General features: G+C 45.0%; 1 long non-coding RNA gene across 5 annotated transcripts; it reads left to right on the top strand.

Annotated features, from left to right (window-relative positions):
• On the top strand, nt 1-23,293 carry LOC125940650 (uncharacterized). 5 transcript variants are annotated; one of them, XR_007463845.1, is made up of 6 exons: nt 1-109; nt 185-317; nt 4,279-4,353; nt 4,412-4,632; nt 9,241-9,384; nt 23,085-23,293. It is a non-coding gene; the product is annotated as an uncharacterized LOC125940650 (long non-coding RNA). The 5 variants fall into 5 exon arrangements; XR_007463848.1 differs by having other exon boundaries at nt 4,276-4,353; XR_007463844.1 differs by having other exon boundaries at nt 4,279-4,632.
• Nucleotides 23,294-27,131: the final 3,838 nt, after the last annotated feature.

The following is a 27,131-nucleotide window of genomic DNA, read 5'->3' as shown; positions in this document are numbered from 1 at the left end:
CGATGAACGCGCCGCGCGCCTAGAATCTCGGTCGCGCTCAGCCATTTGCTTCGTGAGGACCTACGTGCGACAACGTGACAGCGTTCCTGAGGCAGCTCGTGCACTTCGGGTGCGTTCGAAGCTTCTCTAGTGTGTCCGATGTGGGCGTGTGACTAACAATTACCTGTTGCTTGTACCGGCGCAGGTCTCGTCACGCTGCTCTTGGTTAACCGTCAAGTTCACCGGAACAAACCACCTCGGTGACAGTCCTCTGGGAAGCCTAATCTGTGCGCCACGAAGTGCGTCTGTTTCGCAGCCGAGGATCCACATCAGCGCACGTGAGTGAATGGTGACTGCGGATCTACCGTGCATCTTAGTTTAGGGTTTCATTAGAAGCTTTGTTTGCACTTTTACAGTGGCTGGCCACGTGTATCTCACAGACAAATCTGCGCCAATCTCGCGAATGGTGTAGTACGTTAAAGAACCCCAGGTGGTCGAAATTTCCGGAGTCCCCCACTACGGCGTGCCTCATAATCACATCGTGGTTTTGGCACTTACAACCCCAGAATTTAATTTCTTTAACGGTCTAGTGGAGTACGTGACCACGCATGATGCGTCTCAGTGCAAGGGATTTATTACGCCTTTTACAGAGCGCCAATGCTCACACCAGGGTAAACATGGGTGTCGGCGGGGAATTTATGGTGATTTATTACAGTCGCTTAGGTGAAGCATGTTTATCTAAGTTATTTGCCTCTTTCTCCGTATTTGGCGTCGCTGTGTAGAAAAGAATCAGCGAGGAGTTCTCGACGTAGCGATTTTGTGCGAACATCACCTTTGGTGTAGCTAGCCCCAAGGATTTTGGAGAGAAAGAGTTAGTGTATATCACGGTGTAAAAAAGGAAGGTGATCCGACGGCGGTGCGAGGCGCGGCCCCTTAGTGTGACTCTATGCACGCCGCTGCCGCCAGGGGCAGCACCTGTTCTGGAGGCCACTTTTTCACTCGCTGTGCTGTCGCATTTAAGGGCACGCGCGGCAGAAGTGCTTTATTTCGATGAATATATGTTGTTCGCCTGCTTAAAACGACTCTACTTGGTTGGAGGAGCGTCCCTTTATATTTCTGCCGACATTCCGATTGACTCCGACGCGGCGAGCAGCGGTAAGCGCAGCGCGCCGTCTGCCCGAGCAGACGACGCGTCTCTCTCGTGTTCGAAATGACGGTATTTTGACTGTAAGTGGCATGAAACCTTCTACCTACTCAGGATTTGGCGTCTAAATAACGAAAAATTGCATATCTTTGGGTATGGGTGTTTAAATGCTGACGGAGGTCGTAAATTATCCACTGTTGCGCCGCTTCTCCAAGGCCTCCTGAACACGGGCTGCCCCTAGCGGCGGCGCTCACTTCCGGTCACACGAAGTGGCCGCTCTCTCGCCCCAGCGCGGGCGCGCCGTCGGAACACCTATCTTCTTACACCGTGGTGTATATTATTCTAATGCTTGTTTAGCCACCTAGTCTTTCTTTCTATTGTCTGTTTTCTGCTCTGGGTGTCTCGAGTTGTTCAAGATGAAAGCATACCAGCTACCAGAGTTATTCACAGTAGAGTAGTACAATTTAGGCACGCGTTAAAGCACCCCATATAGTCGAAAATAATCCACGTAGCCACACTAACGCGTGCCTTGTAATGAAATTGCAATTTTGCTCCACAATGCCGAAGATTTTTTTCTCTTTATTAGGTTCTGCATCGAGATAATAATAATAATAATAATGATAATAATAATAATAACAATACTTTAATCTGCAAAGTTACGAAGAAAGCAGTGTATATGTCAGGCCTGCCAAAGCTACATAGGGCTTGAGCGGCAGTGCCTGGCAGGCAGTGGAACCAAACAGTTATTGCAATTGACGTGCTTTTCAAAAGGAAGCGAGTCGTTCCCCGGGGGCGACTAGTCACTTTGCCTGAGCCCTTTTTTACCTTTTATTTGGTGTGAGCGCGCAAGGCACTTCGAGACAATTTATTAAAATATTAAGGAACATAATAGTCTCGTAATCTCTTGTCATATCTTGTACAACGCCTGGGTACGTGGGAAAGATTCTTAGGCCGCAGACAACGTGCGGGAACGTGCTTTACCTTGAAAATACTACTTTCTCAGAAATGCCAGCACAACAGTTTCCTGTAGTAGTTGATGAAAGTCCGGCATAAATATGGTTTTGAAAACGTCACTTTTGTCATTAAAGATTAAATCACAGCTGATGTTCGTTAGGATAGAACGGAGAATAGAGTTGACCCTAGTCTGCCAGGTAATTGCGCAATTACCATGCAGTGTTATGTTGTACCTTAATACACAATAACAAAAGGCATGTACAACAACTTTTCGAACAGAAAGGGGCATATAATACCTCAAACTGTATAGCACACAAGATACTGCACGAAGTCGTTTGCATACGTAATCTAAGTGGGAGTTCCAGTAAAGATCACTATCGAAGTACAAACCGAGCTATTTTACAGAAGTCACGTAATCTAAAGGTTTACACAGACATGGAGAACAATTTGAATTGTGTAGCACAAACTGATTATCGATGTCTTGTTTTTTTTTCAGACGATTGTGAAAACAAATAAGTTTTGTCTTTGACGTATTAATATTAAGTTAGAGAACCGGTTCATAGCCTTATCGCCATTGCTTGAGAGGAAGTAATAGCGTGGATAAAGTTTGTTGATTGAACTATAATGACAGTCACATCTGCCGTTAATTGGATACAATCCAACAGGCACCATACGAAGTTTCCGTAAAGCAGTACAGTGAATAAGAAGAACCAGTACCGAAATTTCTTGCAGCCATAAAGCTGTCATCTAACCAAGGTGACGGTGAAAACGCGCATTAAGACATCAACGCTGGCGATAGTCAACTTAATGAATATGAAAGACCAGCAACGCAGTGCGCGTCTTCACCTCAAAGCCAAATTCAGGGTGTCGGTGAAAAGGCGTAGTAAGACCAGCGGCATTTGATACTTTTTCTTATGGTCACGAAACTTCCCCGAAAGTTTCATATAGGGACAGAAGGTGGTGGTGCCAGCGGCGCTGGCATGCGCAGAAGGTTTTTTTCCTGTTCTTTATGACACGCAGGACATTAGTCAATATAAGAATAAGAGCTTGGTAGCTCAACCTACCGCCCCGTTCCAAAGGAGACGCTCATAGCATCTATGCATTCAACCATCCATTTGGGGCAAAGTTAAATTTTGACGAAGGGAAAAAAAGTAAGATGTATACAAAAGATACTTGGGTGAAAATCATGTATAGCATACCTGATAAACTCAAACGGCTAGGGGACTATTTGTCACCACCACGTTTGATTTTATCAGGTATGTTATGCGTGCTTTTCATTCAAGCATGAGAATATTTCGAATTCAAGCATGTGACGCTGCTACGGTGAACTGTGTCCTAGCGGTGACCCCCGTGAACTTACAAAGACCCGTGGACAGGTAGCCGCCACGGAATGGGCTGCGGCTCCGGGACTGGCTTAGTTGCTGGAACAGACTGTGATCACGTGACTGGCAGCAACCCCTGGACCTAAAACCACCCCATAAACTGAGAGTGCCCTCTGGTCAGCCGGTGGTTAGGTGACCGGCGGAAGACCAGATGGCGGCTCATGAAGCGCTTGCGCTGTCATTATTGTCGCCGTTGAGTTTTCCCATTGGGCCTCTGCGTCTTAAAGTGTATCTTGTATCCCATTGGCGAAGGTAGTGGCCTTGCCGTGGAGCTTGCACATCTGTACCGTCGCACTTCGAGCAAACGTTTGTCAGCAGTACAAGAAAATTACATGCTTGGTGCCAACTGTCTTTTTATGACGTGTCGCATAATTGTACTGCAAATTGGGCACTTTTGCTAAAAAGTAGCCTCCAAAGCTTGTCGAATCGCACTACTACCGACAAATTGTCCACCGAGGCCTCATTTGCAAGAAAAATTCTCTTCAATAATTGAATTTATTACAATAATTACCCGCTTACTTACCAATTGCACGGCCCATTAATATATCAGAAAGTAGAAGGGAATTGGCGCGAACCTTAAGTTTAATGTTTCAACATTTGAACACCGCCTTGTAAACTGACGTATTTGGTCTCCAATTATCCTTTGAACTTACGTGGTTTAGTAGGCGGCACTGCGAAGCACGGCTCACTGTGCAACCCGTTCGTGGCGTAAAAGGGAGGCGTAAAGTGAAGCTGTCGTCGCATTTTTCCCTTTACGCGAATTTATTCTTATTGATGCGGTGTGCAGCTCCCGATTGCATGCAATATTCTCTTCAGCAGCTGGGGCGAGACGGGCGGACTGACAGTGCTTACTTGGCCGGTGGTGACTCTGGAATGGCAGCGACCCACGGAAAGGTAGCAACCTCTCGATTGGCTGCTGCTCCGGGAGTGGACGCGGTAGCCCCCGAATTAGTTGCAGGGCCTGGTCCTCACTGGGCTGCACACCCGGGATTGGCTGTGGTCTTGGCACTGTCTGGGACCTTGAGACTGGCAGGAACCTCTGGACAGACAGCGACCCCTTGAGAGCGAGCCACCCCCTGACGGATGAGGCTCTGGTACGGCGGAGGTCAGAAAACTGGCGTCGACACCAAAGGGGCCAATGGCGCCTCCTGGAGCAGCTGTTTGTTGTTGAAGGTGCGTGTTTTCATTCAGATTGTACTCGTTATAACGCCGATTGCAATGCTCTCTTCAACGTGTAGTGGTTTCACTTATCACGTTCACGATCAGTGTTACCATACTTTTTGAAGTGCATTTCTAAAGCGAAATAAGAAATTGGCAAAATTTGCGTTTAATTTTGCGGATGCTTTAGGTAACACAAATTTTAGGCAACACAGGCGTTTTCGAACACTATATTATATGCGAGCACGGGCATGTCAAATAACTTTTATCGGAACGCACCACATTTCTTTAAGGTCCGTGTGAGTAGGGCCTAATGAGTAAATTTACCAGTGGTGCAGTGGGCTTTTTCTTTAGTATTGCTCAAATTTACTACAGCTGAAATTTGGCATATACACTCATATTGTGAGGTTACAAATTCAGCATGTTTCAAAAGAACGTAAGATATCAGATTTGCTTCGCAGGCAAATGCCCTTGATCCCACGTTATCAGTGAAAGTTGCCAAGTTCTCGGCGCTCCTTGAAGGATAGCGAAATTCTGCTAGACACACAATTTCTGATGATTACGAGACCTTCTTGCAGGTACCTTGGTCTACATGAAGGCTCTTCGCAGTATTGATTTGTCCAAAACACATGTGATACAGAAATAGTGTGTTCAGGCTTCGCGTGAAGGAGTACGCCATCCTACAGTTTTTTTTAATCTTGTGCTTAAGCTGCAGCCTTTCCAATATCATAATAAAGAGAGTAAATGTCCACCATCTAACGCTATTTAGTGAATGTGCATTATCCGGAGTGTTAAGGCCAACTTGAATAGGTTTCGAAAAAACAGAAACTTGCATTTTGTGAGCACACCCTCAGGGCAACCATTTCTGCATAAAAATCAGAGTCCACGCGTCCCACTGCAAATTTCGGCCGCTTGCTTGCATGGGCTTCCTGATAAAGAAATTGCATTATAGAAGGCAATTCTGAAAGAAACTTTCTATCCTAGAAGTCGCTAACATGTCGCCATTTGTTCTGTCCCGTCGTTGCAAAAGTCGGCAGGGGCTAAGTTGACAAATTTGTCGCTAAACAGACAAGTAGCTAAATCTAGCGACAAAATCACTAAAATAATAATTCTCCTACGTTAGCAGAAAAACTGCCTGTCAGGCGTTTCGCATCATCGTCCTGGTCCTCCTTGTACCATGAGACAGTCATGTGGGGGATCATTATCAAGTGAAAATATTCCAACATTACAAGGCAAATGCAATGTTGAGGACGGCAGGTAAAAAGCCCTTTGGAGGTTCGACTGGTCCTGTATTCTATACACTTGGCACAGCAGTGGTAAAAAAACACAAAACTGGGTTTAAAAAGCCCATAAACAAAGCAATGTAAGGTTTCCAAATCAGTTTTAAGAGATAAGCGATATGGAAAAATTTTTGAGGGAAGAATGTGTTACAACATTTTACAACTAATCCCTAAGTATAAGAACGTAGAATAGCCTTTAATTTGGGAGCGTTTCCTTTTCCAACATCAGTGTCTATACCTATTAAAAATTTAATAACCTCGGTAAAATATTTTCAAACATGTTTGCTATAATTAGTCCTATGTCTTAAACATTTCATGTTTCTGTGCGGCGGCCGTTGTGGCAGGTACATTGTGATTCAGGTTGGTGATTTCCACTAACGTAAAATGATCTTTCTTTATGCTGAAGCAATACTCCCTTAAGAGTATCTGTAAAATTCATGAATTTTCCTTATGTTGTACCTATCGAAGACAGGTGTGGTGTATTCAGTTTTGGATTAATTGGAAATGATACGTAGCGTCCTTTTCAGCATGACCAGCACATTGTTAAAGTCTGATTTCGTAACCCATACTAAATGACCGTACTTGATCTGCAAGGCAAGCAAAGCATTATAAAGCAGTATGATAACAGAAGTGGGGGAATGATTATCTATTGCGGCTTAGCATACCAACTGTGATGCTGCGCTTCTGGAGAATTGAGTCTATGTGGTCATTCCATTGCAAGTTCCTGGAGAAGGTTACACCAAGAAATTTAATTGTATTCACAACCTCAATATTCATAGAATCGAACATTATATTGTGATAATGTGGAATTTCTTTACCTTACGTTGTGATGAGTACCCGTCTATTATAGACACATTATGTTTTAAAGTTTAGAGCTCGGAATTTCCGTATATTGTGTTCGGTGTGGGTGTTTACCTGAGCGTTTGTGAATCACACAACTGCGCCATTCGTGGTGCGATGCAATTAGTGTGTTTAGTAAGTTTGGTTGCAAGTTTTGATAGATATGAAATACAAAACGAGATGAAATGATGTAGTTATGCTTTTTATCGATCACAGAAGATTCCGCGCTTGTCAATGCAGCCAGGAAATTGGATGATGCTATTGTTAACTCTACTACATCTTCCCATTTGTGTACTTGGTGCTTCGGTCTTTCAAGTGTTAAAAGACAACTTTGGTTAGGAGATTTTGCAGCTGGTTATGGGCCACTCGATATGTACGCATTCTCGGCTAATACACATTATTGGATGTGGAAGTGTGAATGTGCCTGAATTGACAAACACAATACGCGTATGACGAAAGAAATGAAGTTGGCAACGAAACAATTATGCAGAATGTCCACTGCCGCTAAGTAAGCGTATGGATTGTGCCACTTGCTTATCTCCATGCGGCCAGGTGTCATTACAAATTTTATCAAACTTGATCCGACCAGCAAAAACCCTTATCAACTCTGATCGGTGCTTATCAACCTTATTTAACTCGATGCGATCCTTCTGAATGAACCCCTAGGTTTCTATCGAACTTATCGTACCTGATTCGACCTTTATGAACCCTTCGTCGTTGTTATCAACCTTATCGCAAGTAATCGGGCCCTCATCAACCCTTTTTGGTAGTTATCGACCTTATCGTACTTAATTCGACAGTTATCAACGCTTAGAGGTGGTTACCAAGCTTATCGTAATTATTCGGACCCTTATGAGTCATTATCCGTCCTTATCAGTCTTCTCGAGCTTGATCCGGTCCTTATCAGCTCTTCTCAGACCTTCTCAGAACTCATCGGACCATTATAGCCCTTATCACTTTTTAGCGCGTTAGCCATCTGCGTCGAACTATTATCAGTGGTCATGAGACCTATATAACCCGTCATCACTCCTTATTATCTTTATCCAATCATTGACTGCTTACCTGTCAGTGATGAGCCTTGCGAAACTATTCGAAACACTGCGAATAATATATGCGATGTAGAGGTGCTTTTGCTGACGTCATTCGTATGAGCCTTGCGAAACTATTCGAAACACTGCGAATAATATATGCGATGTAGAGGTGCTTTTGCTGACGTCATTCGTGTACCACATGCTAACCTGAGTGTTTTTGTTACTTTAATATTTTAGTTAAAACCACACAACAGCAGTCTCCCTTGCACTGGTACAGTAATGTTTCAGTGTAATTGGTGAAGAGCGTTTACGTTGGAGAAGAGCGCCGTTAGAATGCATTTGAGAAAGAGCAAACATCAATACCCTTCAAAAAATGAAGTTTTTAAATGGATTCAGACGATTTCAAGAGTCAGATAAAGCGGATATCACCAGAAGGATTTGAGTGCTAGCGTTACCATTTGACCGTCTGTGGAAGGAAAGCAGCTAGTGACGAGATCAGCAGGTGGAGATCAGCAGAAGAAGGTTAGAGTATTGGTTAAGAGAAAGTGGCCGAGATGGGTAAGTCATCGTAATAGGCAAGGATAACTTCACGGGATCAAGTAAACGTAGACACAATGGTAATACATTATATTGACACGTACGCATATCACACAGGTTACTTCCATAGTTGTCACCTCAATGACACGAAGGTTCTGTCAGTATGGATAAGATCGTCAGTGTCGCTCTACACCCGGAAAAAAGGAACTGGAACATTATATAGTGAGCAAGACATGCTTTTGTGGCGATGTTTTGTCTGCATCGCCATTTTATATAAAAGCAAGAATAACGAAGCTGTCGGGGGTCAGGTGCGTAGTGAGGTGCCTTGAATATGGAGAACGTGGAGGCGGCCGAGGCCAGAGCATTTACTGTGCGCCCCATGGGGCCTTGGTCTAACTTTATCAAGTTGAAATGTGGAAGACGTAGGAGAATGGTGATAAACATGCTCGGGGACAGATCCGGTATGCTTGGATAGCATCAGAGTAAGCCCCCACAACTAGCAGTACATGCGGCCGCGACGCTCCTCTATGGGGTTCTATGTAGCGTCATTCGAAGGGTCAGTGTCTTGGCCGGCGTGATGAGGTTCGCATTATGAAGGCGCATAGAAGGGTATGGGGGAGGGAGCAGTGCTTTGAGGTTTGCGCCACGTTACTTTCGGTGCTCAGACTGCTGCGCGCTCGGGCAATACGTTTCATGCCACGGTATGGGGGTGCACGGTGTAGAGGTTTCACGAGCTAGGTTACGAGCTTCCTCAGTAACCGGGACTCCTGGTGGCCAGGCTCCTGCACAAGCTGGACATGTAGGCATGAGGGGGTCTGCATGTGGGATGTTAATGTCACTCGTAGGTTGGGTGGCACAGTGCTTAATTCGAAAGCCCGACGGAAACTTTTGGTATCGCTGCAAAAAGTAATTGTGTGTTTGCTTTGATAACGCAGGCAAGTAGCTTGCCTTGGCTAGGACGTCAGCGTCAGTGGGGGTTGAGTCTGCTTCGTGATGACGCACGATGTTGACACCTGGGCCCACAACTGCCGTGGTGGTTCTGTGCGTGGTGTGAGTAGCATCGACCTAATATGTCTCAGGTGAGGGAGTTTGGTGGTTCTCAGCTCTGGCTTGACGGCGTCCATTGTTATATTTCGGATTTTTATTCCATGTTACGGGAAATAACCAAGTCTTGGAGCTGGTAGTGGAAGATTTAGAGGAATAGCAGGGAGGCTACTGGTGTCATAGCCCCGTTCACGGAGGATTTCGTGGCCTTAATGAAATGAGGCGAGATGTTGTTTGCCCTGGAGGTGCGCTTGCAGCTTATCGTAGAGCGTGCTATGGAGTGCAGCCACTCGAAGGTAAGTGGTCATGGCAGAGCTGGGTACTCTCATTTCAATGCGGCGGAACTTTCGAAGTGCTACTTCGAGGAGGCGGCATTCTGTACTTCTGATGGTGACGTAAGGGAGGCCGCATATGATGCGTGAATAGATGGCACCTTTCACTATTTTGTTGAGTTCTAGTTCATGAAGACCTGAACACCTTTTGGTGATAGCATTGATCATGTAGGGGACCTGACTGATTTGTGTTAGTGTGCGCCAAAGTTGTTCGCAGTTGGCACCGCCTTGTTGCTACATAAATCCGACAAGAATGACTTTACGGGGGAGATAAGTATTGACCGCCAAATTGCCAAATTAAGCTCGATCAGGCGCCGATAGGCTTCGCCTTTGCTGGTGTGGGGATTAATTAGGGAGTGTAATGTACTCCCATTCTTCCTGAGAGCATGTAACTCCAAATGTGCGAGTTTATGAATCAATGACATCCAGAGCAGCTTGTACGGACTTCACCCGGACTTGGTGTAACGCACCAAAGCGAGATGTCATTGGCATATATGGTATGTGTTTCGAAGAAGGAATAGGCGTTTTATAGGTTTCATAGTGAGACTAAAAAACATTGGAGAAAAGACACAGCTTGGAAGGTTCCTCACTAGACGCGATAGACTTCGGACGACTGGCTGTCCTGTTCTATGAAGCGAATGGCACGGTCTCTGAGAAAGTCACTGACGTACGAGATTATGCGCATACCAGACTTCTGTAGACGACGTTTTTGAGGGTGGGGTGGGTGCACGTCGTCGAAATGATGAACGTCGTCGAAAGACTTCTTCACGTCGACACCGACAATTGTGCGGAGTTGGGCACTAATTGCATGGGTATAAACCCTTTCGTAAATAAGCAGTGCAACGTTCTGAGTGCGAACGTGCTTCCGGAAGTTGATCAGGGAGATTGATTGAAAAAACAGCAAATTTGATTCAGAGAACACAAGAAAAGAAACAATAATTAAAATAGGAACATATATTTCAGAAATGAAAATGTACATTAAGTCAGAGCGTGGCAGCTTGCAAATATTGCCCCAGCTGGATTCTTTAGGGTAAAGCCGTAGAGAAGCAAATATTCTCAACAACGAGATGCCTGGCTACTGCAGGAAGAACTCTGGAAACAAAACAGCTGATTGTAACAAGATGAAAACACATCCAGCCAGAACAAAAACAAATTAACACTCCATTGAGTATCTCTATGAGATTTGAATGCAAAGCTTTCTGACTTCCTAATTGGTTACGCCCATGATACGTGATGTCAGACATTGCCACATCTCCTTCACAACATTACCTTAATCCACCTTGCTCTAACTTGTACCTACCTTAATCCACTTTAATCCACCTTAGTCTACCTTGCTCTAATTTGTACTAACCTCAATCCCCTTGAATTCACCTTACTTCGCTTTAATCCACCATGATTCACCTTGTTCTGATTTGAATCAACCTCAATCTACATTATTCCACTTTAATCCATCCTACTCCATCTTGTTCTAATTTGTACCAACGTTAATCTACCTTCTTCGTTAGTTACTTAACAGCGCAACACAAAACACGGACAATAGGAAGGAAAAAACGACAACGCGGCGCTTGCTCTCAACTGACATTTTCTTGAAGAATGGTATAACATATACAGGTGCGAAAATCAAATAATCATGACATGCGCGAGACACAGAGATACGTCAAGTCAGCTATGATGAACTTGCACATAATCAAGATGAGAAATGTAACGAAACTCCTTGCCGTGAAGAACGATAGACGGTTCGCTGATACATGTCTTGTCCCTAATCTGTAATCTGTAAGCCTCAGAGATTTCTCTTGTCAATAGGCTCGCGTGTTTAAAGGTGACATTAGTTTTCTTTAAAAAAAATGGGGCGACAACCGCACGGCTTGCAAAGTACCGGAAAATGAATTAGAACAACCTCTTGAAGAGACAGCTCATGCTCCCCGAGTCGAACATTCACACATTGTTTCGTTTGTCCCACCTACTCTCTAACACAAGATAACAGAATGACATACACAACTTGCTCGGCTGATGTGATGCACCTGTTCAAATGATTGACAGTGCACTTTCGCTTAACTTGCTTATACTTCTGCATATTGTCAATTATCGGGCATGTATATGCGACCTATTTTATGTCTCGCAGAAAAACAGACATCGATGCCGTACCTGGAACCAACGTTTTTATCCCATGCGGAAATTTGTATACATACGGTACTACTTCGCTTTTTTTTTCTTTTTTTCTCTGACTCAGTTTTACCACCTTTGTCATTTATACTCTTGACACCACGAACCATAGTTTCACGCACAGATGAAATGATCACTTCAGGGTAACCAGCATCCAGTAAACGGTTGACCTGATACAAACATCCTTGTACATATGGAAACACGACTTCGTAGGTACAGCGTTTGGGAAAGTCTTCGCTATAGCCCATTTTACAACATTAGAATGACTGGATTTATAGATCAAAATGGGCTTCACCGACCTGCGATCATATTTATAGCACACACAACTTGTACCAAAAGTTAATCTTAGGTTTAGAAGCTGCAGTTGATGACTTTTAGAGACTTCGAAAGTAAGATCAAGACCATTGCCATGCTGCCTGAATACCGTCATAATTTTGTCAACACCCTCGGGGTGAATGTCACTATTGATAAGTATAAAGGAATCAACATATCGGAAAACCCCACATGAAAGCTTTTCAAGGTGCATCTCTAGTTGCCTGTCAATATAACCTAGAACTATGTCACTGATGATAGGAGCCACACATGACCCAATGCATACCCCCGATTTTGGCACATAAAGACCCCCTCGCCACAAAACAAAGGTAAACATAAAGTAACAAGACAGAATTTCAAGAAAAGCTTGTATTGAAATACCGCAACCATTATTGAAGGCTTCTTCATTATTGCAATACACTGTGGAGTCTCAAACGCCCTTCATAACCTGGGCATGTGGAAGGAAGTAATATAAGTTTTCCACATCTACACTGAAGGCACAACAAATGTCCACCGAACTCCCTTTCAGGTACTTGCAGAGTGTGTCAGAATTGGCTATATTGAAAAAGTCAACTATTTTAAACGCACAAGATTCTTCTGCAGAAAACGCAACACAATCAACAGCCACCTGCCTTTTTACGAGACTATAGCCCGGAAAGGCATGTCAACCTAGTGAGATTGTAAAAACACATTTTTCGCTTTCCTTACGCTAGCTGTTATAGGTGGCAAATTTATTTCTTCAAACAAAGATAGTGCTTGCTGCTTAACTTTCACAGCTTCAGCTTTTAGAGCTTTAAAAATTTTCACAACTGCTATCTCAGACTTTTGCGAATACAAAGCAGAATTCATAACAACGAAGTACCCTTCTTTGTCAGTTACTAACACATGCAATTTGTTTTCACAACGAAAATTAACAAGGAGCCTAAGCACGTCCTTGCCACCCCGCCATCTTTCCGTCCCGGCAATGGCATCTACACACTCTGAAACACACCTTGAACCTTCGTCGTCTTTGGCACATGTTGAGACCGGCCTTGGTGTGGCCACCTTCTTGAAGGGGTTCAGGTGAGGCTCGAAGCAGTACTTCGGGCTGACACCCGAGACCTGCTTGTATTCCGCCGGAATGTGCGTCGTCGTCAGGTTAAGCACATGGCCGTGGACATGTTTTCCTTTCTTCTTCACCAGCAGCGTAGGACGAACGCTGCGCCAAAGGAATTCGCTGGTGAAATTAGCTATGTTGCACCACTGCCAGTGAACGTGGGGTACCCTCTAGATGACTTGCATGCGCGATTCGAAGCAAGCCCTTATGAGTTCTAACTTGTCGCCACCAGTCGGACTTGAGAAATTTGCACAACCTTCGTGAATGACCAAGCGAACGCTTCTGCCGCCGACTGCACAGATGCCTTGTCTGACGTGCCCAGATGCAACCCTGACCTTACACACACACATGGAAATCATGGCGGCCAAACAGGCTGGGTTATCAAGGTGTGAGCTGACACAAAGAGCCCTGAGTACTAGTATTATACTGCATCAAGACGGCAAATTGGCCCACTTGGTTAGGATTCATCGTAACGTTGGTAACAGCACAACACAAGACACGGAAAATTGGAAGAAAAAAAATGACAACGCGGCACTGACTGTCAACTGATTGTTTACTGAACAATCGTCTAACATATACAGGTTATAGACTCGCGTTGTCTAATTCGCGAACGGAATTATATATGGCTACCTGGAATATGGTGGCCGCCCACCTTCGGGAAGGAACAGTTTGGTCTTATATAAAGTTTATTCACTGAATCAGTGGAACTCTTGTTATTGACCCCGCATGAAAGTCCTAGAAAGTGCCAACCTTCCTGTCACTCTGTAAATTGTCGGGGCACTCAAAACTTGCAAATTTTGAGCATTTAAGAAGAAGGCATAACGTATTTTCTAGGGTTAATTTGAGCAAATCAGAATATTTTACACAAGAAACGAGAAAATTATCGGCTTGAGGTTCGCCGGAGGAGAAACTGTCTGGTCAGAGAACCAGACCAGCTCTTTGTCGGTGAAACCTTCGAAATGGAAATCGACGGCGTAGCCTAGTAACTGCGACTTCGAGTGTTCGTGTTTGACAGAGTTTACGGTTTTCCTTATGCGACAAGTGTTGAAAATCTCAGGAGTTTATGAAATACGGGGCCTAAAATTCGCACAGTACCATTTCTCTCCAAAAGCTTGTTCTTATGAAGAAAGGTAATGCCGGTAGTACTTGAATTTTTCGTTGTTGTTGTTGTTGTTGCCTAAAAACATGGCTCGTACCCACAGGGGGATTGGCAACATTAGATTTGAAATGTGCGTCTAACAAAACAAAGTGGGAGAAAGGCACATTTAATACAAAGCAATATTCAACTCAATGCCAACAAAAAATTTGAGAGGGCATATTCATAAACTTAGGGGAAAAAATAAAGTGAAGTGTCCCACGGTCGGTACCCTAGCAGTGAAGCCTTCCTGACGCTTCAGTAAACTTGTGGATAGCAGAAATCATTGACCCATGGCTTGTGCCTAATTGACACGCACTAAAGGACTAAATGTTTGGTGTAGTAAGCGCTAAACCAAGCTTACTTTTAGGATATATGAGGAACATTCTGCGGAGGGAGGAGAAGCGGCGGCAAGAAAGAAAGAAATGGTCCATAGTTTCTGGTTCATTATAAAAAGAACAAAGGTTAGTAATGGACAAACCAGATCTATGAAGGTAAAAATTTAGGCGGGGAACTCTACAACGGAAGCTTGATAATGTCACCTCGCATTGTCGTGAAAGGCATTTGCTCGTGTTCCACCGGAAATTTAGATGTCGAAAATCCTCTGCAGAAAGTAGGGATGATTTAGTACAATTTAGAAATAAAAAGCGTTTAAATCTAGCACCTGTTATAAAAGCGAAATCAGGACAGGACCATAAGACAGGACCATTTAGTGACAATGATGCGAGCGAGTCAGATGATTCATTTAAAGAAATTCCACTATGACCGGGGACCCATACAAAGCGGACTTCAGACAAATTGTCTGGAAGAAGAGTCGAAAATATTCTCAGTAGGTGTGAATGATTTGTAGAAGTTAAATTTGTACAAACCGACAGCGCATCGGTAACAATTATTTACTTTCGATGTCTGGGTACCCAATTTTCCAATGGCTAGAGAGAGAGAGAATAAACATCTTTAATGTCTAAATGCAGCTTTGGAGAGGCGTCCTCATTCCAGAATGCCTTGAGCTCGGGCCGCGTCTTGGGCCCTCGCAATCAGCCGTTGCTGATCTTCGAGGTCGGAGCTGGCCAAGGCTCTCTCACAAAGCTCGTTCTAGCCATTCTAATGGCTAGAATGATGGCCAGAAATTCTGCAAGAAATATTGGGGTGTTATCTGCTAGACGAAGAGCAAAAGACCAGTTAAGCTGATATGAAAAGATGCCCACTCCGGCCTTCTCTGCATTTTGTGTAGTGTCCGTAGAAATAACCCAGTGAGACTGAAATTGATTAAGATGATCTTGAAGGAGACCTTCAAGTATGCGTGACGGAAGAAGTTAAGCGTCTTTTGGAAAAATATCATCAAAAATCAAGTGCACCTTTAACGAATCAGTTTTTTGGAGAAATCAGGCACGGTAGGCGAACATGAAGTTTTGATAACAGCGTCTGAACAAAAACAACTTGAGGTTGTCGATAACGCCGCCAATGTGTTCGGAAAAATAAATCAGGATAATTGATGAAAACGGATTGCAAACGGAATAGGGATGTATAGTAAAGCTTTAGAAAAGTCACGACAGTAAGTTGCTTAAACCTGGACTCAAGCGGGAAAATTCCCGCCTCCAGATAAAGCACATCATTAGCCACAAAACTTGGCAACCCAAGACAAAGACGTAGCGCTTGCCTTTCTAGCAGTATTAAAGGTCTTAGCTTGTATGCTGCACATCCTGAAAAAAGAACACAGGCGAATTCGAGAATAGGGCGGACGTAGAGTTTGTACATCATCAGCAACGCAGCCGTACGCATACCCGTCTTTTTATTACTGAAACGGCGCAAGAATGCCATTGCACGTTCTCCTTTCCTAGCATTTGTTTCGATTTGCTGTTGCCAGTATCGTGTACCATCATAGGCTATCCCCAAGTACTTCATAGCTGCCACTTGCGGTATTGGCTCATTTCGATAATGAATAGAAATGAAAACGGGATTTGATAGTGGAAATACAATTAACGCGCATTTCTTAACGTTAAGGGAAAATGACAGTCCGCCCAGCCAAATCTCGAGTGCAGAGAAATAAGATTGTAAAATTTGGTGCAACGTATTGATATCCCGTGATGAGGAGAAAAATGCAATGTCATCAGCATAGAGGTAGAGTTGCACCTCCTGATGAGTTGGGACAGAAGATAACAAAATATTAAACAAAAGCGGAGAGAGAACTGATCCCTGTGGTACGCCTCTCGTCTGTTTATACGTACGCGATGTCACCCCATCCTTGAAACAAAAGAATTTTCTGTCAGAAAGGAAATCTTCTATCCAGGCCACTATATAGTCTGGAACAGCACAGCTCACTAATCTAGAAATTAAAATTCCATGCTCGACACTGTCATATGCTTTTTTAATATCTAAAGTTACTAAAGCTGATACGTTTCCTGATAATCCTGCGAGTCGAATGCGGCTTTCTAAATCAACGTGAGCTGACCATATTGAACAATGAGGCCTAAATCCTATTTGCCTCAAGCACAGAATACCCTTGGAAGGAGTGAATTCATTGAGCCAGACATGGATTACTTTTTCTGTTATTTTGACTAGGTTCTATGTAAGTGAAATGGGCCGAATGTTGTCCAAGACATATCCGAGGTTTTGATTTTTTAGTAAAAGTATAACTTTTGCAATTTTCCAGGAGTCCGGGATCCACGTATATTGAAGGGAACTGTTAACTATATTCAAAAGCTCATTACGGAAAGAGTTAAATAATAATTTAATCATTGCTGTTGTGATACGGTCAGGTCCAGGAGCCGATTGATGAGCAGTTAAAATGACATCGGATAATTCTGTCATGGTGACTTCTACAAACCCGTATGTCGAACTATGAAGCCTTCTAGGTCTAGGACACAGCGAAGAAAAACGCGCTTCAAGACCTTTCGCGATATCATCTAGTAAATCTGCCGCTTCTTTGGGGGATAGTACATCGGAATGTGACCATACGGACTGCTGGAAAGATTTTGCGCTCCGTAGAAACCTAAAAAGCGCAGATCTTCTTTCTGAATTTGATAAAGATGAATGCGGTCCGTTTTTTTTTGTTCCTCTTTAGCTTTTGCAGCAGTTCTTTTAAATACAGCTGCATAGAATTTATAGTCAAGCCAATTTTTCGGTGAATGATTATGTTTGAGACTTTTCCATGCTGCTTTTCTGCGCCTATAAGCTCGTGTACATGCTACATTCCACCAAGCTGAGTTTGACGGTGAGCTCCCAGACATCACCGTAAACTCAGCGGACTGAATCGGAGAATGTAAAAGCGATACCACCGAGTCAGCCCTCCGTTGTTCATCACTAGGGGTTAACGATGATACCCCTGCATTTATAGCTGACATAAGTTTTATAATTAATGAGCCGTTTTTGAGTACAATAGAAACCTGACCTGAAAGCATAATTTCAAATGTAATGGGTAAATGATCGCTACTTGTTCCATTATCAAAGGTGTCCCACGATGAAATAGCCATCTGAGCGGAAGAGAAAGTCAGGTCTAATGCAGATGAGAATCGCCCACGTAGAAAAGTAATTTGACCTTAATTGTGACATTGAAAATTCTTATCATTGATCCAATTCCACAGCCTCTTTCCACAAACATCCGTTTTCGTTCCCCAAGATGTATGATGGGAATTAAAGTCTCCTGCAAGGAGCATTGCATGTGAACAATTTCGGCACAATGAGTCGAGGTGATCAGTGCACTTTACTCCACTCGGGAAGTACACATTAGCCACTGTAAACGCAGCGCAACCAGGCAGTAAAAATCTAAACCTAAAATTTCACAGTCTGAACATACATGTTCAAAAGTTATTGCCTTGTCGTACATTTTTGAGGAAACTAGCACTAGTAGCCCACCGCCTCTACCTGGGCGATGTAAACGAAATGTTCGAAAATTATTAATAGTAAATCGTCGATGTGATGAAAGCCATGATTCTTGAAGTAAAATAATATCTGGAATTAGATCATGAACTAGATAAAGAAGGTCAACGTAACCGGAGGAAATAGAGCGGCAATTCTATTGAAGGACTCTTACTGATGCTATTGTGATCCTAGTATGGATGATTCCACGGCAGAACGCAACGCATCCTGCTCGTGGTGTTCAATGTTTTTTTTTTCCTTTTTTCGCCTTAGATTTAGGAGAATCAGTTGGAGACAGTGGGGAACTCTTACGTCTACTGCTGATGGTTCCAAGCCTCATGTGCCCAAAAGAGGTGCAGGGCAGCGCAGTCGGTGATAGCGGAGAAGCCACGGAGGTATCAGACTGAACCTCTGCCTGTCTGTCCAAGTTTGTTTCTTTTGAATATTGAGCAGAACTAGTAGCCGAATTGGGGGCAGTAACAGTAGAGTGCGATTGAAGGAGGCTGTTGAATTTAGCAGTCAGCATTACGGTAATACCTTCGGCAAACGTGTTGAAAAGTCGCTCCATCACTCTTGGCATTGCCTTCTCAATAGCGGCGGCTACGGCGGCCGAAACCGTGGCTTCTAGGGATGTGGACTGACGGGATGCAGCAGCTGCGTATGCAACATCACGCTCTTTAATTTCTGCTATTGCTTCCGCACGAGAACAGTGACGTTTCTCTGCAATCTCAAGCACCTGAACCTCCCACCCTCGGCCAGGACAGTTATTATCCGTATCAATATGTGCTCCATCGCACAAGCAGCACCTTGGCTCATCTACGTCACATGCTGATGCGGAATGAGAGCCGCCACAGCTGCAGCATCTCACAGAAGATCTGCAAGCATTCGCGCTGTGTCCATATCTCCAGCAGTTTCGGCACTGCAGGGGTCTAGGTGTCAATGTCTCCACACTGAATAATCATGGCCATGCCTTCACCTCAGACGGGCGCGTTAAGCCGGCGAACGAGACAATAATATTCTCGGTAGGAACGTGGTTATCACCCACTGACCTATTGCATCTGTAGACAGAAACCGCACCAGCCGGAGAGAGCATCTTTAATAAGGCCTCAGGAGTAATATAAGTGGGAACCCCACGAACAATGCCTTTCACGCATGCAAGATGCGGTGGCAGGAATGCAAGAACCGCAATGTTAGCGAATCTCGAGCAGTTAAGTAGTCATTGAGGCATTGAACGTTAGACGACTTACATAGAATGTCAGTCTTGCCAAACCGCCTCACCTCCGAGATGTCAATGAAATGTTCCGTTATGGCACGCAGTTCCTCCTGGAAGATTTCCGCTTCAGTCAATCGAATGGATCCACCATCCGTGGGAACGAGCGCCACGGGCAAGGTATTCACTCCGTTCCGAAGGAAACACTCCAGACGCACCGACTCAGTGGGACGGCCAGCCGACCAGGGCGAGCCCTGGCCGGGACCAGAGACCGGCATTCACGGTCCCTGGAGAGGAAAGGAAAAAAAAGAAACAACCTTTAGAATGAACACAGTACTGAAATCAGTTAAAATCTGACCAATCCCCTCTCGGTCACGTCAGCGATCGAGGAGCCAGCGATCAGGACCGCGATCAGGATGCGGCTTGGGGAACGTCATCAAGATGCAGAGACCGATGACTCCATTTCGTCGCCTTGTCCTTCTTTCGACTGCTTCCTAGAGCCTAGATGAAGTAATGACATTTGTTGTTGTTGTTGTTGCCTCAAAACATGGCTCGCACCCACGAGGGGGATTGGCCACACTGGATAAAATAAAACATGCACCTAACAACGAACAAAATGGTAAAGGTGAATAACCAAAATTAAGATTTGGGCAACTCCTTAACACAGATTTTAAGATGTCCTATACATAAATTAACTAAATAAAAATTAAGAGAAAACTAACTACAAAAATAAACATAAAATAACATGTCCCACGGTTGGTGCCCTAGCAGCGCAACCTTCCGGATGCTTCAATAAATTTGTGAACAGCAGTGATCATAGAACCCTGACTTGTGCCTAATTGACAGGCCCCAAAAGACAGAATGTTTGGCGTTGTAAGTGCCAAACCCAGATTACTGCTTGGAAATAACAGAAACATTCTACGGAGGGAGGAGAAGCGGTGGCAAGAAAGAAAAAAATGGTCAATAGTCTCCGGTTGATTACAAAACGAGCAGAGGTCAGTGATTGATAAACCGTATCTATGAAGAGAAAAATTTAGGCGGGGAACTCTGCAGCGGAAAGTTGACAGCGTCACCTCACATTGGCGTGAAAGGCACTTGCTCGTGTTCCACCGAAATTTTAAATGTTGAAAATCGTCTGAAGAAAGTACGGGCGAGTCATGGCAACTCAGCAATAAAAGGCGTTTAAATCTAGCTCCTGTTATAAAAGAGAAATCAGGAAGAACATTTATGACCGGACCATTCAGTGATGTCTAAGCGAGCGAGTCAGCTGATTCATTTAAAAAGATTCCACTATGTCCGGGGACCCAGACAAAGCGGACTTCGGATAAATTTTCTGGGGCAAGAGTCGAAAATATACTCAGTAGGTGTGACTGATTATTGGAAGTTAAATGTGTACAGACCGAAAGCGCATCTGTAACAACTATTACCCTAGAATTCTGTGGACCCAATTTTCGGATAGCAAGAATAACTGCCAGAAATTCAGCAAGAAATATTGGAGTGTAATCAGCGAGACGGAGAGCAGAAGACCAGTTGAGTTGATTCGAAAAAATGCCAACACCAGCCTTCTCTAAATTTTGTGATGCGTCCGTAGAAATAACCAAATGAGACGGAAATTGACTAAGATGGTCTTGAAGGAGACCTTCAAGTATGCGCGCAGGAAGAAGTTTTGCGTGTTTTGGAAAAATATCATCAAAAGTGAGTTTTATTTTGAGTGAATTAGATTTTGGAGAAATCAGGCGCGGTAGGCTAACTTGAAGTTTTGATAACAGCGATTGAACAAAAATAACTTGTGGCTGTCGGTAATGACATTTCGTGTCGCTATATGCGAATATACAAGCTTCTTCCTCTTTCATGTGAGTCATGCGAGCTTTATGCAAACATATAAACAACTACATGCGGGATTACAGGTCCACTGCTATTATGAATTCAGCAATGGGAGCGGAATAACACAAGCGTAGGCCTGAAACTGCGTTTCTTTGTCAGTATGAATCCATGAATTCGAAACCTTGAATCCAACATTTCTATTAGGAGTAATTCGGTCAATCAGCATTCTTGATTGACCGAGTTACTTTGCTTGGTCTCAGCTCGTGTTCGGCCGCCTCGCATGAGCAAGAAAGAAGAAGCGGTGGGATAGGCGTGCCGACGTGTCCCGCGCAGCAGCCGCGTTCGAAGCTCGTGAACCGGCCAACGGCCCATTCGACAGCCCTCGAGGTAAGCGAGCGGACGCACCTTGCCATCCTCCGCCTTTCTCTTGGATAATTTCGATCCCTATAGCACCCTGTACCAGGCCGCACCGCCTGGCGCCAGCATTGCGTTACGGTGTAGGGACAGAGGCCCCGGGCAATCGTTCCGATAGGCTGGTTTTTATTCTTTTGCACTCGTTTATGGCATTTTCGGCTGGTTATTCCGGAGCGTTCTAGACTTCTCTAGCGAACCACCGTGTCTTCGGCCGGTTCAACAAGAGCCTTGCGTTCTGCTGGTTCTTCACGGTCGCTCACCTCTCACGCCGAGCGCTCTGAGGCACTCCGAGCCCTCTGGTCCGAGCAGTCTCCGAGATTGAAAGCGCACGGCCGCTGGATGTGGAAAGCGTTTCCCGCCACGTCATCGCAGTGCAGGGTCGCCGCTGTTGGCGACGGCTCACCGTAAGCGTTGCATGCTGGCATCTCGAGACCGCCGTTTTTCGCGGCAGCGCCGGGAGCTTTAACTATGGCATTACAGGCCAAATCGGATGGTCTCGCATCTGGTATTGCCCCCCCCCCCCACCCCCCAGAGCGTGTTATACGCTTGGTTTGCGTGCTTGTCCTCGGCCTCTGAGTGCGAAGACCAATATGTGCGCGCCTCTAGGGTTTTGAGGATGGAAGCGACCAGTCGAAGAAGCCACTAGACTCGGCACTATCACTGGCGACTCGCTCGGCGTCGGACTATCCGAATTAATGACCGTGTTTTCTAGCGATTGATTTCAGCCGTCACTTTTTTTTCGCACTTCGCTTTTGGCTCGAACATTTTCCAACCGTAGTGACTCCGCTGTTAGTGCTGCAAATTTATTCTTGGCTTAATTTTCAGCTGACAAAAAAGGCGAAATAAGGCCGTAGCTTTTTTTAAGCAAATTTAAATTCTGGACATTTTCGTGCGGCAAAAAATACTTGATTCTAAAATTACTTAAACCTACAAATTTTATGCCCCTAATGAGGAGAGTTTAGAAACGTACGTGTCGGCATGCGCGCCAAACGGTACTGTCTGTTTTGCGCAAGCCTATCTGTAGCAATTTACCGTGCAGCAACTACAAAAAAAAACGAGTCTAATATGTTAGGGACTAACCTGTTCGTAAGCACTACTTATGTTATTTTACTATCGCTGCAATATTCTTAAGAACCTATCGCCGTGCTCAATACCTTTCAGTTAGAACTTTGTTTACAGGAGAGTTCATTTACATATCCTCGGTGCAGTGTAGCAGGGTAGATATAGCACGCAGACCTCTGCCTACCTTCAAATAGGTTCTCTCTCACTACATATCCGGTGCTTTGCAGAGCAATTACACGTGACGTATTGTCGTTGAATGTTGCCGATCATGCTTAAATAGTTGCACTATACAGAGACGTTGCCCATGTAATTTTACTCTAATTCTCACCCAGCTCTACTTGCTCCACCTCTGCGCGCTCGCCGTTCTCAACCCCTGCCACAGCCAAGACCTGACAGTAGCCGACACCTTCGAGCTGACACCTTCGAGCCGACACGTCCTCTCGCAATCCGAAAGCCTGCAACCCCGAGGAGGCCCTGCACTACCAGCCTCACCGCCAACCCTGTACAACCAACGAGTCAACCTCGAGAGAGAGAGACATCTGATTGGGTAAGTGGTGCAGCAGGTTTCTCTTGACTGTAACGCGTTTACTTGTACTTGTGTGTGCGTAAAGGCCTTTGACATCTGCGATTTTCAACATAGTTTCAACATAGTGAAAAATGCAGCTTAATAAGCTCGATGCGCAGGCAAGTTTGTTTTCATCAGTTGAAATTCCAAACTATCGCTTATGTACAGGGTGTTCAAACTATCATGCATCAGCATTTAAAAATATGCAAATGTCACGTAACCAGACAGAACTTAGGGGCTGTTGTTTGCCGTTGCTTGGGGATTCTGAGATAATTTTCTGCATTTCGCCTAATTAAATAATGATCCTATTTAATGAACCCCATAAACATTTTAATTTGATGAAAAGCGTCAATGAGAAAATTGTAGACCAACATGAAAACTCCCGATACAGCTTTCTGTTGCTGAATACGTGCTCCATAAAAGTGATTTTCCGAACGAGCGAGAAGCCCGCGAGTACACGCAAAATTGCCATGCGACTGGCCGCTCGAGCCACTTTGCGTGTATTCACGGGCTTCTTTCACGCTCGGAAAAACTAATTTAGCACGTACGGAGCAACAGAAAGTTGTATCGGGAGTTTTTCGTGTTTCACTCAAATTTTCTCATTTCAACTTTTCGTCTAATGAAAATATATAACCAAGTCGATTAATTAAGGTCTCGCGCTCTCTGATACCGAAATTCGTCGTGCCACACTTCCACGCGTAATCGCATGTTTCGATATCCAGAAGTTTATATGTCTTGTACGGAGAGCTTGCTTCAATTTTCTAATTACATTAAGCCCGCTTAAGGTCGCCCGTCATCCCATGCTCGCCGGTGGGTACGGCATGTCTCCGAAGGAACTGCCACTTTATTTCAAAGTTGCTATTGAATAATTATCACTTAATGAAATTCGTGGCGTTCCCCTAGATTGCACAGCCTGTGGAAAGAAGGTGCAATATCGGTTAAAAGAAAAGCACGGAAGAGATTCATACGACCACATCTCTACTCATAGGTAGCGGTGCAAGGTGGATTTCGAAGGAAGAAAAATGATTATACTCTTAATACGTTTCATAGGGGATGCCATTCAATCATCAGCAGCAGCTGCTGCGCCAGAGATGAGCTATGCCTCATAAATCGCTCGTTTAGGCGGTGGAAGTACCGTTTGTCGTAACGTTGCTTCGATACGAATGGAATTATCGACAATGTCCATCTTCAAATGGGTTCTGCCGTAACACTTGGAAAGACTACGAGTAAACGGTTCGAAAAATAATTGCAGTATGATCGAAAAATAATAGTGATAAAATTTTTTTAGTTTTAATTCAATCACCATTATTTTTCGATCATTTTGCAATTATTTTTCGAACCGTTTACTCGTAGTGTTTCCAAGCGTCACGGCAGAACCCATTTGAAGATGGACATGTCGATAATTCGATTCGTATCGAAGCAACGTTACGACAAACGGTACTTCCACCACCGAAACGAGCGATTTATGAGGCGTAGCCTAGCTCATCTCTGGCGCCGCTGCGGCTGCTGCTGCGGCTGATGATGACGATTTAATGGCATACCCTTTGAAACGGGGCGGTGAGAAATAGGTGACCCATAAAATAGCGAGGGATTGTGGGATGGGCCATCTACAAGCTGCTTCCGGTTCAATCGAGTCAGCGCAGCCGCCGTCACCGCTTCGCCGTTGAATTCCACTGATGCGTTTGTTGTCCGTTCTTTCTGGGGTTTTACGTGCCAAAACCAGTTCTGATTATGAGGCACGCCGTAGTGTAGGACTCCGGATTAATTTTGACCACCTAGGGTTCTTTAACATGCACTACAACGCAAGCACACGGGCGTTTTCGCATTTCGCCTACATTGAAATGCGGCCCCCGCGGTCGGGATTCGATCCCGCGAGCTCGTGTTCAGCAGCACAACGCCTTAGCTGACTGAGATACTTGCGCTTGCAGTCCGGCTTTGTCCCACTCGAAGATTACCCGGTTGCAGGTGCCTAGCAAAACCATCGTCGGCTCTACGTTCAGCCGTTGGCTGCTCAAGTTCAAGCGTTAAAGTTGAACGCATGTAACTACTGCCTTGCAGCAACCCTTGCTGAGTCAGCTGTGCACAAGCATCACAGGAATGGCTGCCACTTCCAAAACTGTAACAAGGCAGAGACCATCCCTGAACAAAAAGAAAATGTACAGTGCCACTTATCAGGCGGCGATTAGCTGTGTAAGTGCCGACACGGAATGATTCCCCAAGATATTTATTTCTCTAACATATTGACTCAGGCAAACAGAACTATCTCAGTACTCGCATGCACATATAGAGGTATTATGTAACGACGTATTACGGCGCGAATTTAAGCGGGACACAGCGAGATACATACAAAATACTTGTAGCCAACTAGCCCTCCTTAGCTCCTTCAGCACAGTAGAGATAATGCGCAGCCGTACGGCGATACGGCCATCTTTGAAAAAAAAATCGAGAATGTCTAACTACGTACCACTTCAAATGAACCTCGCGTTTCGGCCAAGAAATGCCCTTGACAGCGCGCAAAGTTATCATTTTCAGCGCTCGCTGCGCCGTTATACCGACGACATCGGTTTCTATAGCTACGATCACAGAACAGCATGCACCGCTGTAGCAATCGCCTCAGCACCCGATTTTCTAGGTAATGCTTCTATACGCTTGATACATTACCGGATAACGATAACTTTTATTGTACTATATGGACACTTCAAGCGGATTTCTGCCGTTGGCGTCGCCGTCGCCGTCGCTGTGAGGTTCCGTATAGATAAAATCTTCGCCGCGCGCCGTATGCCCGAGCGGAAGCGTGCGGGGACGCGCGCTCTCACGGAGAGCGAATGCACTCAAATCTCCCACGCGCAAGCAAAGAAGCGGGAAGCCAGAGCCGAGGGAGCGGGGGGGGGGGGGGAGGGTGCACTTCTACTCTGCCAACGACCGCGCTCGTCGCTCGCCCTCACCGTCTCTTATCTCCACACGGCTCTGACCTTTCTATGCGCTGTGCATTCGCCGCTCAGTTTCCGTTGCAGCGATAGACAACACGTACCTTCGCCCACTGCGGCGTATGCGCTTGCTGCCAGCGTTTTAGCAGTCGTTGTCTGCAGTCATTCAGTGTGATCTATTCATGTTTGTTTGTGCGCGCTCACACCACAGTTAGTAATAGTCGGGTCACATTTTCCAACGCACTCTACACACGCAATGCTGCCCGGATCGGCAGTGCTGCGCTACAGGTGTGTCCCTTCGCACGCGCGCTGCCCACGGGAAGCGCTTCTCATCAACACCACCGTTTCACACGCGCCTTCTCGTGGTCATCGAGTCTCTCTTCATGTCGGTCTACTTACGCCGCAGCACACCTGCTTACTTAATCAGCTCATGTTTACTACAATTCATATTGCTACCAAAGCCGCTCACCTTACTTCGTATGACATTGCTGTGTTGCTATCGCATTCATTGCTTCACCCTTAGGGTGAAACTGACATTTTTCACCTGTCTGACTGACCCACAGGCAGAGCAGTCAGTGACGGTGCGTGAAAGCAATGGCAAATGTCGTAGAGCTAAACCTGGCAGAAACAAAAAATGCCGCCGAAACGAAAACCAGAATTTTTTATGAATAAAAGCGTATCCTTGCCTTGGCTCGTCATCGTCGCGCCCAGAGTGCACTGAAACCTAGAAATCAGCTGCATGAATGGTACGACATTGCTGGTCGACAAAGCGGACGGAAAGCTTCGCACGAATGACATTTGAAACCGCGTAGAAAAACACGAGCGCCGGGCATGCCGCCGATGCCGCCGCGACGTCCGTCGAACCGGAAGCTGCTAGCAGACGGCCC

The sequence above is a fragment of the Dermacentor silvarum genome, chromosome 10 (genome assembly GCF_013339745.2).
Source record: "Dermacentor silvarum isolate Dsil-2018 chromosome 10, BIME_Dsil_1.4, whole genome shotgun sequence".
Lineage (NCBI taxonomy): Eukaryota > Metazoa > Arthropoda > Arachnida > Ixodida > Ixodidae > Dermacentor > Dermacentor silvarum.
Note: the sequence above shows the minus strand (reverse complement) of the source record. Positions and strands in the feature narration are given on the sequence as shown.